The sequence below is a fragment of the Archocentrus centrarchus genome, chromosome 15 (genome assembly GCF_007364275.1).
Source record: "Archocentrus centrarchus isolate MPI-CPG fArcCen1 chromosome 15, fArcCen1, whole genome shotgun sequence".
NCBI lineage: Eukaryota > Metazoa > Chordata > Actinopteri > Cichliformes > Cichlidae > Archocentrus > Archocentrus centrarchus.
In genome coordinates, this window is record NC_044360.1 from 30,327,647 (window position 1) to 30,339,573 (window position 11,927).

Consider the following 11,927-nt stretch of genomic DNA (forward strand, 5'->3'; position numbering starts at 1 on the left):
AAACTCAAAAGAGGCAAAAAACTTGATAGAGCCATACCACTGAGCAGGGCACCCAGCCGTCTCCTCTAACGACTGCGGGTGCAGAGTGGGCAGCTTTAAAGCAAGGTCTGACAGGGGTGACTCTGAGGTAGCTGAGGGGACCAAGGTTGAGGGAGCTAAAGGGTCCGAAGCAGAGGGGACCAGAGAGAACAAAGGGGAACGAAACTGAGGAGGGGACTAATGCTGAGGGGCCCGAAGCTACAGGGACTGAGGCCGAGGGAACTGAAGGGACTGGGGCCGAGGGGAGCTGAAAGGCTAAAGGGACTGGGCCGAGGCGAGCGAAGCTAGAGCTGAGGGAACCGGAGTGGGGACTGAGGCTAAAGGGACTGAAGCCACTGAAGCTGCAGGGGGGGACCAACACTAAAGGAGCCAAGGGAGCAGAAGGAGGAGCTAAGGGGACTGGAGCAGAGGAGGGAGCTAAGGGAGCAGAAGGGACAGAGGGGACCGATACTAAAGCCGCAATTCCATACAGGACAACTCGGCACGGGTCGCCTCGACTCGCCGCGGTTTGACGGCATTTCCATTAGTAACTGGTACAAGTTTACATGTACTTTTTCGTACCCACTCACCCGATGTTCTGAGCGATACGAGGCGATACATAAATGTGACGCGGAGGACAGCATGCCACTGATTGGCCAGGGAGTGTCGTCATTATCGGAGGCATGAGAGCAACTCCTTCACCAGAATCAACCGTGCCATTTTTAAAACCTGACAGCAAGAAACTGGAGGCACAAAGCACCGGCTGAATCCCCAGACAACAGTTTGCAGCAGTAGTTTTGCAACATGAGAGCCATCTGAAACGCTCACACAGCATACATATTATAACCCTATACTGCCGGGCGATCGCCGCTGAAGCACCGTTACCTGCCGCTACCAGCCGAACAGCTGGTTAGCACAGAGCCGGCCAGAGGGCTGATCAAAGGAACTTTGAATTACCGTAATAATGCGACTGTTTGTCCTATCAGAAAAATTCAAACAGTTTCTGAAAGCTGAGAAACTGCACTTCACAACCAATATAGGGTATTACTGTGGTGTTATTACAGCAATTGTTGCCGTAAGTCCGTGAATAGTGGCTCTTTTGAAGTACACTCAGCCAATTATGTTCGGGGATATAGGGTTATACAAAGAAGCTAAAGCCAAGTCCAGAGGCTGCACAGACCTCACAGCAAAACCAAGCTGGGGCTGTGCTGTATTAATGGTTGCGGCAGGCGAAGGCTGCTGATTCCCTTGTCGAACACCGTGCTTCCTTCTCCCAGAAGCTGGCGGAGGCTGCAGCGAGGTGAAGGACAGCATAATCCGCGGTGGGAATGAAGAGAAGTAGCCGCCCACCGTGATCGCTGTCGGAATGGGCGGAGGGGCTGCAGCTGGCGGAGGGGCTGCAGCTGGCGGAGCGATCAGCTACAGTGGCGAGGCTCGGGGCTGAGGCAGAGAGCGCGGTCTGGGGTGAGCCAAGGCTTCCATCTCATTTCCTCATCTTGGTGATAATCAATTACCTTCTGACGCACTTGTCATTCGCAGTCCACAAGGTCCATTTCCGGGTCGGGTCCTACTGTCACAGCTGGGTGCTGCAGGCAGGGCAGGGAGGACCTCAGAGCAGGATGCGGGCAAGAGCTGAACTAAACAACAACTTTATTTAAACAAATAAACACAAATTACTAAGTTGACAGGCCAGTTACAGGAAAGGACTTGAAAACTAGAGACTCGAAAATACAAACACTCAGCACGAACATTAACCTAAACATATAAACACTTAGGACCCGACAAAGGATAAGATAGTGTTATTCGTCACATGCACAGTTATACACAGTACAATGTAGGGTTTAATATTTTCCCGAAAATGACATGAATCAAATCCCGGGAAATGACGAGCCATTTCCCGGGAATCCCGGGAAAAAGTTTATTTTATTTTTTATTTTAATTAGGCCTTCTGTAGCCTGTGTCGGCCTTAACCTATTGTGATATTGTAGAGGTAGCTTTCCAGCTATGCCGTGTTGTATCGTTCCTCAACACTCCCTTAACAAATATAATTCGAATATTCCTCCATTGTACATGGAATTATACAAGCTATTTTACAACTGCTGGTGCAAAACAATACGGTTCATCTCTACAGCATTGATAAAGGCTCAGCCACGCTGTCGTGGCGACATCTGTTGCACTATATCTCCACCAGTGGAACGCTGTAATAGTCATTGAAAAGTTAACTACCGTACTACACTATAATATGGCATAACACAGGGCCTTGAGTAATGCACTACGACTTGGTCATTGCCATTCTGGCAACAGCAAATTTATAACACCGTGTCTGAGGGTTAAAGTAGGTTCGCTGTGAATCGTCTATTGAAAAACTGGCCAATCCTTATAGCCTAAAAAATATACATTTTACTCAACTCCATTTTAAAAGCGAAATATGTTAAAGCAATCTATTTCATGATAATTTCTTCACACATTAGGCCCGTATCCTAATTCATGATTGTTAGTAAGCGGCTGCAAACGAGGAAAAGAAACACCCGAAGTTAAACAGATATTTCTTTATTGTTCAGGGCAGGCATATTTTATAGGCTATATAATGCAATATAACAATATATAATAATATAAAATTATATAATACAAATACCTTAGGGTAAACACATTGCCTACGATTTCAACAAATTAAAGAGGAAAAAGTACAACTGTGTAATACCTCTATTAAAACGCTTGAGATGAAGGCTGAAGCCTTAACGGAGGCTGAACGTGCCTGAAATGAAGAGTAATGCTTTTCGCATTAAACGAACCCTTCTCTCAATATTTCCTTAAATTTAACATTCTGAACTTTCTTTTCTTTCTGAAAGTCAAATCGACGCGCGTGACTTTTTTCCCGGTTTCCCGTCTAACGTTTCCGGGAAACGGGAAATGGTTCTGATCGCATTTCCCGGGAATCCCGGATCCCGGGATTAAACCCTAGTACAATGCACAGTGAAATGTATTAAGGACAGACAAGAGCAGACAATAAATACATAAGGGTTAATGACGTGACAACAGGTGGGAAAACAGCTGACCATAATTACGCAGACGAGACAAGGGGAAGCAAAACTGAATACAACACACACAGAACAGGACGCTAACAAAATAAAACAGGAACTGGAACAAAACAACCAAACCAAACAATAAACCCTGAATAACAAACAAATAAACTAACAGAAAGCCTAACCAAAACAAACTGAGGATCTAAAGAGTAACAGCCACCAGCCAAAAAATTACAACAAAATGGAACTAAACAAAAACCCTGGGCCACCGACCCACAAGCATGACACATAGTGCTGTTATTTTTACTCATTTTTGCAAGGCTAGTGAAAAAAAAAAAAAAATGTTTTTTCCGCCCACACACACACACACACACACACACACACACACACACACACACACACACACACACACACACACATAAATACAGACATAAATCCTGATATCTTTACTAAATTCAAGCTGTTTAAGAATTTTTCTACTTCCCTATCTTTTAAGGTCACCGAGCATCAGCTTAGCATGACCACAGCTACCTGTGCTTTCCAGTTCAGAGCTGCTAGGAGACAATTCCAGAAGTACATTGACCTGTTCACAAAATAATGTGGGTTTTTTTCCCAATTTATGTTATCAAGAAGACAATTTCAGGCATTCCTTTAAATGACAAAATCCTACAATCTATGAAAAGGAATGAAACTGCAGTGCACAGAATAGCTGCCAGTGCTTTAAATCCATGATGTGTTGTGAAGCATTGCAACAGCAGTTTTAAAAAAAAAAAAAGTTTGAAAATGAATTTCCAGACATTGTTGGCATGTCATTCCTGAGCACTTTTTCCCAATCTGATGGGATTTCCTGCAGGTCATGCGCTATGCTGGCAGCCATGCAAATGCTTCCACTTAGAAGGCCTATGTTTAGCTCCTAAAACTGAGTCAGATGCACTCCTATTCACATTAAGCTGGGTGTGTCTCCTCTCCACAGGGCACAGATTTATTCTGTGAAAAACCCACCACACAGCACAGAGATCACCAACATGCACAAACACACACATCTGGACTGAGAAGAGAGTTCTCTGCAGCCACAGTCTACGTAAACACACCACACACACACACACACAACACACACAACCGTCAGCTATCAAACACTTGTTCTGCACCACTGGTACCACATACACTAATTACACCAAACCAAATTCTGCAGTGCCTCAATAAAAGTGCTGATGGTGCAACACCTGACCTAAATCACAGTTCAAGCTCAAAATATTCTCCACAGTTGGCACCAGATGTAAACTTTATGTGCCTGGGGTGGCTGTAGCTCAGTAGGTAGAGCAGGTCACCTACTGATCGGAAGGTCAGTGGTTCGATTCCTGGCTACTCCAGGCTACATGCCAATGTATCCTTGGGCAAGATACTTAAGATAAGATAAGATAGTGTTTATTTGTCACATGCACAGTTATACACAGTACAATGCACAGTGAAATGTATTTAACCCCAAGTTGCTCTCCGACCGTCCTGTCGGAGTATGAATGTGTGTGAATGTTAGCTAATTAAAAGCACTTAGCTTAGTAAACATGGAAGTGCTTGTATGAATGGGAGTGCATGGGTGAATGTAAAACATGTTGTATAAGCGCTTTGAGTGCTCTGACTGAGTAGAAAAGCGCTATATAAGAACTAGTCCATTTACCATGCCTTCAGTTCTGATGGAGAACAAGTCCATGAGTCAGTGTTGATGTTCTGAGTTGTCTGAGTGAGGACATGATTCCTCTGTGTTGTGGTTACAGTGCTGCCTGTCCATCAAAAAATAAAAAATAAATGTAAAAATGCTTGCTCTCACTGTAGGATAGTGAGAGTGTGGTTTAACAGGTCAAGGACTTTCTACAGCCAGAAAAGGCTGTCTTGTTATTGTGAGCCAACACCTAATCACAGCTGCTGTTGCCAAATAGCAGGTCTGAAAATGACAAAAATTGACACCTTCAATTGAAGATGGGCTGACTTCCTGTAGGGTTTCGGGTATGGGTCCAAGAGACTTTTTTGTATGTCTTAGGATGTTACATGAGCCTGAAAAAATTCAGAGCTGTAGATAAAATGTAGCTCCGGGGCTACGCAAAAAACATGCCATTTTATGATGTTTTGAGCTGCCACTAGGTGGCGCTCTAACGTTTATGGACTTTATGCATATCAGTGCGTTCAGGGCAGGAGGCTTATCAAAACACTAAAGTTTGAGGCAGATTGGGCAATGTGGCTTTGACTTACTTCTATTTATGTCTTCACTGTGAAACATTGACCTTTGCCATCCCGTCAGGGTCACGCCCTTTGACAAATGCTCACAGTTTTGAAAACAGTGTAAGCCCAACTCCTTAAGGCTTTCCAGGGGAAATTTGAGATGGTTCTGCTAAACCACCTTGGCGCTGAACCTCAAAGTGTAAAACATGACATTGCGCTGCGATTGTCATAAAATATTGCCATATGTATGTGTTCGGGCCGGATGCTCATCTTACTGAGAAAGTTTGATCCAGATTGGATTATATAGGTAACCATAGTGTGCCTTATAATGCAGTGCGCCTTATCAATGAACGGGTCTACTTTCATACATAAGGCGGACCGGGTTATAAGACGCATCATAAAACATATGTAGAATGAAACAAAAGCGTCACGTAAGTTGAACTTTATTCAACTCATTCATCTTCAGTGTCCGAGTTGAACAGTTGGGCGATTTCGGCATCAAGCATGCCGGGTTCCCTCTCGTTATTATCCGAGTCAGTCTTGTTGTTACTGTTTTGTTTTGGTTGCGGCACACAGCAACCATTTAATTGTTAATGAAAGGGCAACTTTTGCTGGCAATCTCTCGCCATCTTCTTCAACGTCTTAACAGACGCTGTAATATATTCTTTTATTTATGAGGGTAAAAACAAGTAATTTCTTCAGTTTGTATATAAGCCCTTCACAAATCCTGTGCACCAATATATTTACCGATAAGCAAAGAAAAAACATTAAAAAAAAAAAAAAAACCTCGATTCGTCCTTTAGCTACTTCAAGCAATTTTTGAGACAGCCAGCAACGAGTTTTGTTGCACAAAAGTTAACAGTGCCAGCCGCCGATCACCAGATTATGCACAAATGTTTGGGCCAGCATAGATGAAAATAGGCCAAATCCATCATCGTTTTCTGAGGTTTACTGCATACGGTTTCCATTTTTGGAACAATGCTTCCATGTCCTTGTTGAATTTATCTCCAGCGGCTTTGGCGGCTTTCCACACCTGCTGCGCTGCACTCACAGCTTGTTCCCATCTAATATCGTCAGTAGAGAATTTAATGAGGCCTTTGATCTGATCCGCCAGACTGGAGGCCATATCGCTGCAGACCACGCAATGGTGCAGTGGTGTGGATGCCTCGGCCATCGGCGATCAGACCGCAGCGCTCAACTAAAAAAGCGTACGCTTTGTATGCTCTGGAAAATGTCGATATTTCTGAAGCGTCCTTTGCCAAAGTCGCACTAAAACATTTTGAAAGATTTTTGAGCGCAGTGTACCACATAAAATGGGTTCAAGGTCAGTAAGCACAACAAGAATTGATACATAAGGTGCACTGGATTATAAGGCGCACTGCCGATTTTGAGAAAATTTAAGGATTTTAAGTCCGCCTTATAGTCCGAAAAATATGGTAAACAAAAAAGTGATGAGAAAGAGTTGCTAGAGTAACCTGTGCCTAACTGGTACAGTCTCAGTAAAACATATTAAAATCTGAATATTCAGGGCTCCAGGAGTCCAATAACACATAATTACCTGGGTTTTTGTTCAGTATGAAAGATGTGGGGATGAGGGGTGGCAGCCACACAGCTTATGGGAAATGTTGTTCAAACTGAGTCTGTCCTTCAAAGAACATAAAGAAACAAATCAGGAAAAAACAAATCAATATGTTTATTTGCATTAATTTTTACTACACGGGTTTAGAGATGTCCAAATTCACTCAGAGTTTAGTTCAGTTTGAACTAGGGCTGCAACTAACGACTATTTTGATAGTCGATTAGTCATCGACTATTGAAACGATTAGTCGGCTAACCGATTATGAATCACATAATTATGAAATGGCACTTATTTAGCTACCAGCTTTTACATTTAGCATAAGGTTATTTAAAATGTGGTAGTAAACACATACTTCATTCAAAACTTATCAGGTTTGCTGCTGATATAACTTTAACAGTCCATTTTTCCAACCATAAAAAAATAAATAAATAAAAAATAGTACTTTTTCATCCCTGTAAAACAAAGTTGCCACAGTTTCACTAGTATCCCCCATCACTGAATGTGCCGCTGAATGCTATCCAGTCTTTAAGTCTGACGTCATTTCCGAGTCCAAATGCTTCTAAATAAACAGCAATGGTATAACCAATGACTTTTCACTTTAAAGATGATTGTAACATACCTTATTAACTGCAGCCATTTCTGCTTCCCTTTCTCATCGGTAAAATCACAGCTGAGTGTGGTTTTTTTTTTTTTTTTTGAGTTAAACAACCAGGAACACAGCATTGCGGTAAATTGATCACGTGACAGTTTGGACCCGGAAATGTAATTCTACGTCATCACATGCGCTGGTGAGCTTCAGCACATGTGTGAAGATCACCAGAGACAGACGGAAAGGAAGATGTCTCACTACGTTTAAAAAAAATCACTAGTAATAATAGACGACTATTATCGACAATTAAATTCGTCATCAACTATTTTTACTAATCGTTGCAGCCCTAGTTTGAACCAAAAGTTTGATTGGCAGCTGTGGCCCCTAAGGCCCCATTTACACGAAACTGTTTCCAAATGTAAACGGCTGAGTTTTGATGCATTTTGGCCTCCTGCTTACACGAGAAACTATGCATTTTGGTAACAGGCTCTAGAGTGGCGTGTTTCGTGGAGGCCTCCATTTATGTGTAAACAGACGAAAACACTGCTTTTTGAAAACAGGGGCACTTGTATATGCGCACTATGGTTGCAGATAGGGCTGGGCAATATATCAAATTTTTCTGAAATATCAATATTTTAATACGCAATATAAGATGAGACAATATCGCTTATATTGACATAGTCTATGCTGCGTTACATACTCGTAGATCCCTCACCGCTTCACCTGCAAATCTTGCAGGAAGCCACAGCATGGCAGCGTTGTCAACGTAGCAACTTTGTCAATAGATTTTTTTTCCACAAATATTTTTATTAGAATTTTTCTGTTATATAGACATACGAAAAATATGGGGGAAAGAAAAAAAAACTTTAATCCCTTCCACCACCAAAAAAACAAAAAAACCAACCCAGAGTTCATTTTGTCACAATAGAATTGAGTTCACATGTCACTGTGTTTAAAAAAGATGTAGGAAGGGTACCCAAATAACTTTAAAGTCTTCAAGCTTCCCTTTAGCTGTACAAGTCAGTTTTTCCACCGCCAAGGTGTTACACATTAGATTGACCCATTGGTTCATCTCTGGTCTTTGTGTCCTTCCGGTTCAAAGTGATCCCATATTTAGCCTGAAGAAGGCAGAAACTAACAAGCTTGTTTCTCTTTGTATATCCCTTAAAACCATCAGGAAAATGTACCGTAAGCAAAGTTTGCAGTCCTGTGGAACATCCTGTTCAGACGAGAGATAAACATAGTAATCGCCTTCCAAAAGATCTGTATATTGCCACATACAATGGAAAAGAGTACCCTTATCTATATTACATTTAGCACAAAAATCAGAAATATCTGAATTGAAATGGTGAAGTTTTACAGGAGTGATATAGGTTCTAAATAACCATTTGTATTGTAGTAATCTAAACCTTGTGTTAATAGTTTGAGGTTGTGCCAGTAGACATGAGTTATTCCATTCATCCTCAGAGATTTCTGTTTGCAGATCAGTTTTCCATGCTTGTAAATTTGAATGACTACTTTCTTTTAAATTTACATGTCCGGTGTGTAAAGGCCTTTAAGATAAAAGGCCTTTACACACTGCTCCGGGTCAGTCAGCTCTCTGAAATTATTCTCTGCCTCCTCACATGTGATCCCAACTCTGCCAACAAGAGCTCACTGATATCCTGAAATATGCAGCTTCAGCTCCGGGATCAAACCTTAAAACTCAACCTTCTGCCGCTTTCTTGTGAGCTGGATGAACCCAGAATCTCTGTTTCTTCCTTCTCTTGTTTAGAAACATCACAACCTCATTACATCATCGTTTGATGTCGACTTCATTTCTTTCACAGTGCATTTTATGAGGACGATTTATTTGCAAAAACGCAACGCGTCCGGTGTGTATGTAGGTTACATGACAAGTTCACATCAGAAAGATTCAGAATTTCGTGTCGTTTCTACACAACGCATCCGGTGTGAAACGGCCTTCAGTCAGGATAACAACATTTTGACAACACACTGATGGGTGTCTGGTTCTGATGATGTTACAGAACTGCAGTATGTCACACTGGTATGACAGCACACCTGAACCAACTGGTTTGATTCCTCAAAGTGAACCTCACTTCACTTGCTTTCCAGTCTGTGCAGAGAACTATTTCAAAAATATATTACCCAACTGGATGCAGAGCAGTTTTCTATTATGGCAACACTTCATCAGTGGCCACAATCCCACCTTTCCCTGTATTTTTTAATAATCCAAAAAACTTATTTTTCAATACGATCCATCTTCTTATACCTGTGGTACTCCAGCAACAAACCAAAGCACTCTCTGAATTCCTGCCCTGTGACTCAGGTTTGAGGTACAGCAACAGTCTGCTTTGGGTCTGAGCACTAAGCACATTAGCAGATTTCTGAAAAGATTGGAAAAGCAGGATTTTGGCCGGTACCAGGAAATGCTTTAGCTCCCCCCCCCCATCAAACTTCTCCCAGGAAAAAGAAACAGACAGGAAACAGATATGCTGTTAAAGACTGAGGATGATGGGGAAGGTTACAGTGCTAGAACTCAAACAGCAGTCCAATTACCAGGCAAACAATAGACAAGATGACAGCCTCTGAGCTGGAAATCTTCAGAAGCCACCACCCCACCACCCCCCCCCCCCCCCCCAAAAAAAGGGGGGGGGGGCAAATGAGTCACAATACACACAAGAGGATTTGTGAAGATGAGCTGAAATATCACTGTGATGCTTCACGCTGAAGCGGTGAGAGTGGGCTGTAGTTAGGAGCCACTTTATACTGAGCGCAAATGTAAGTAAATTACTTGTTTGTTTGTTTTGGGGAGGGGGAGGTGCAAACCGGATTGAAGACCGACTCCTTGAGACTTACGGCCACCTTAAATAACAAAGTTTGCTCCATGTGCTTTCGCTGAAAACCGTATAATTTCTAAAAATGCGTGAAATCAGAACGTAGGCTCTGTAGACTGGGTACAGGCAACGCCGCGCGACAGGTGGTGGTTAAGCTGTACAACACGTCCCGCAGGATTCATCGTGCAGAGCGCTGCTTTGTTTGAGAGACAGTGAGTTTGCCGGCTTTTCTCGGCAGAAAAAAAAATACATTTGAGTTTGGAAATGGAATATAATCGCCAAAACACGCTTTCACTCGTACACAATAGTTACACAAAGAGCAGGTACCTTAACTTTAACGTTGCTTACCTCTTACGGAGTGTTCGTTATTCCACTTTGGCTTTAGAAAATCCCACTGCTCCGTTGACTTATTAAATATATAAGAGCATTATAGCAACATTTCGACATTATTTTCGGTTGTTGTAAGCTGTGAGCGTTAAAACATTCTTCTCACTGTGTCAGCTGAGGAAAGCGAGCGAAAAGAGCTCGTCCTGTGCCAGTTACCTCATGGTCCAAACTCTTGTGAGAACCAGTTTCAGACTTCTCATCCTAAGTAAAACGACTCGCTTGAAGAGAAGGCTTCTGGTGTTTTTCAAAATAAAATACCTAACGCTGATGTCAAGACGGAGTCAAGCATCGAAATTACATTCAGTACTCATCTGTACTGTTTCCAAAAACCTTTTTTTTTTTTTTTTACACACCATATAAAAGTACTACAGTAAATAATACTCGTGAAAATGCCCGTAATTTTACTTTAAGAGGAAGACCGCACTACTTCCCAGCTTAACACTGACACTGCCTCCTTCCCCCCACAGCACACCAGAGGAACAAAAACAAACTCTACATTAACTTTCACATCACGTGTTCCAGCTGAGAAACCCTTATTGGTCCGGAGCTTGTGGCTTTAACTCCACTCAATAACAACATGGTGAGCTGACTTAACAAAGTCCTGTCCTAACACACAACATTAAGAACGTTTTTGCCTGTCATAACATAGTCATATGATAAAAACGAGACTCAAATGTGAACAATACAGAGCAATCTCTTATCAGTGATATGAAGGGAGAGTAAACAAGCACCCTGCAACAGGCTGGCGACCTGTTCAGGGTGTACCCCGCCTCTCGCCCTGTGACAGCTGGGATAGGCTCCAGCCCCCCCGCGACCCTTACCAGGATGAGCGGAAGCGAATGGATGGATGGATGGAGTAAACAAGCAAAGAGTTACAGTAATATTTTTCAGAATTGTTTCAAATTTCAGTTTTCAGCTAATCTCACAGTTGTTGAGACATTGGGCAATATCATATTTTCATACTTATTTCAAAATGTCTCTGCTTGGTATGAACTATAGTACTGTGTAAAAGTCTTGAGACTTGAAGTCTTTATATTTTGCTTGAAAAATGGGAAATAGGTGCAATGATTTGTTGAAATGATTTGTTTGTCGCCATATCCTTCCTCCTCCACAAGACCCTTTCACACATAGACACTGGTAAGGGGAACTATGTGAGAGTGCTGTTTGTAGATTACAGGGTTCACAGCTTCCTGACCAGCAGACCACAGGTGGTACCAGTGGGTCACCTCACCTCATCCTCCCTCACCCTCAACACTGGATCCCCCCAAGGCTGTGTGCTC

The 11,927-nt window shown here is 42.4% G+C and overlaps 1 protein-coding gene across 4 annotated transcripts in view; it reads right to left on the reverse strand.

The window, feature by feature from the left end:
- Positions 1 to 10,849, reverse strand: part of rin2a (Ras and Rab interactor 2a) — an 87,048-nt gene extending 76,199 nt beyond the window's left edge. Inside the window, exons 1-2 of one of the 4 annotated variants that reach the window (XM_030748198.1) lie at positions 10,609 to 10,849; positions 6,814 to 6,895 (exon numbers count right to left, since the gene is read on the reverse strand). The gene's annotated coding sequence lies outside the window, so the exon portion shown is untranslated. Of the gene's footprint in view, positions 1 to 6,813; positions 6,901 to 10,608 lie in introns of all 4 variants that reach the window. The other 3 variants (XM_030748196.1, XM_030748202.1, XM_030748197.1) reach the window with 3 other exon arrangements.
- Positions 10,850 to 11,927: the final 1,078 nt, after the last annotated feature.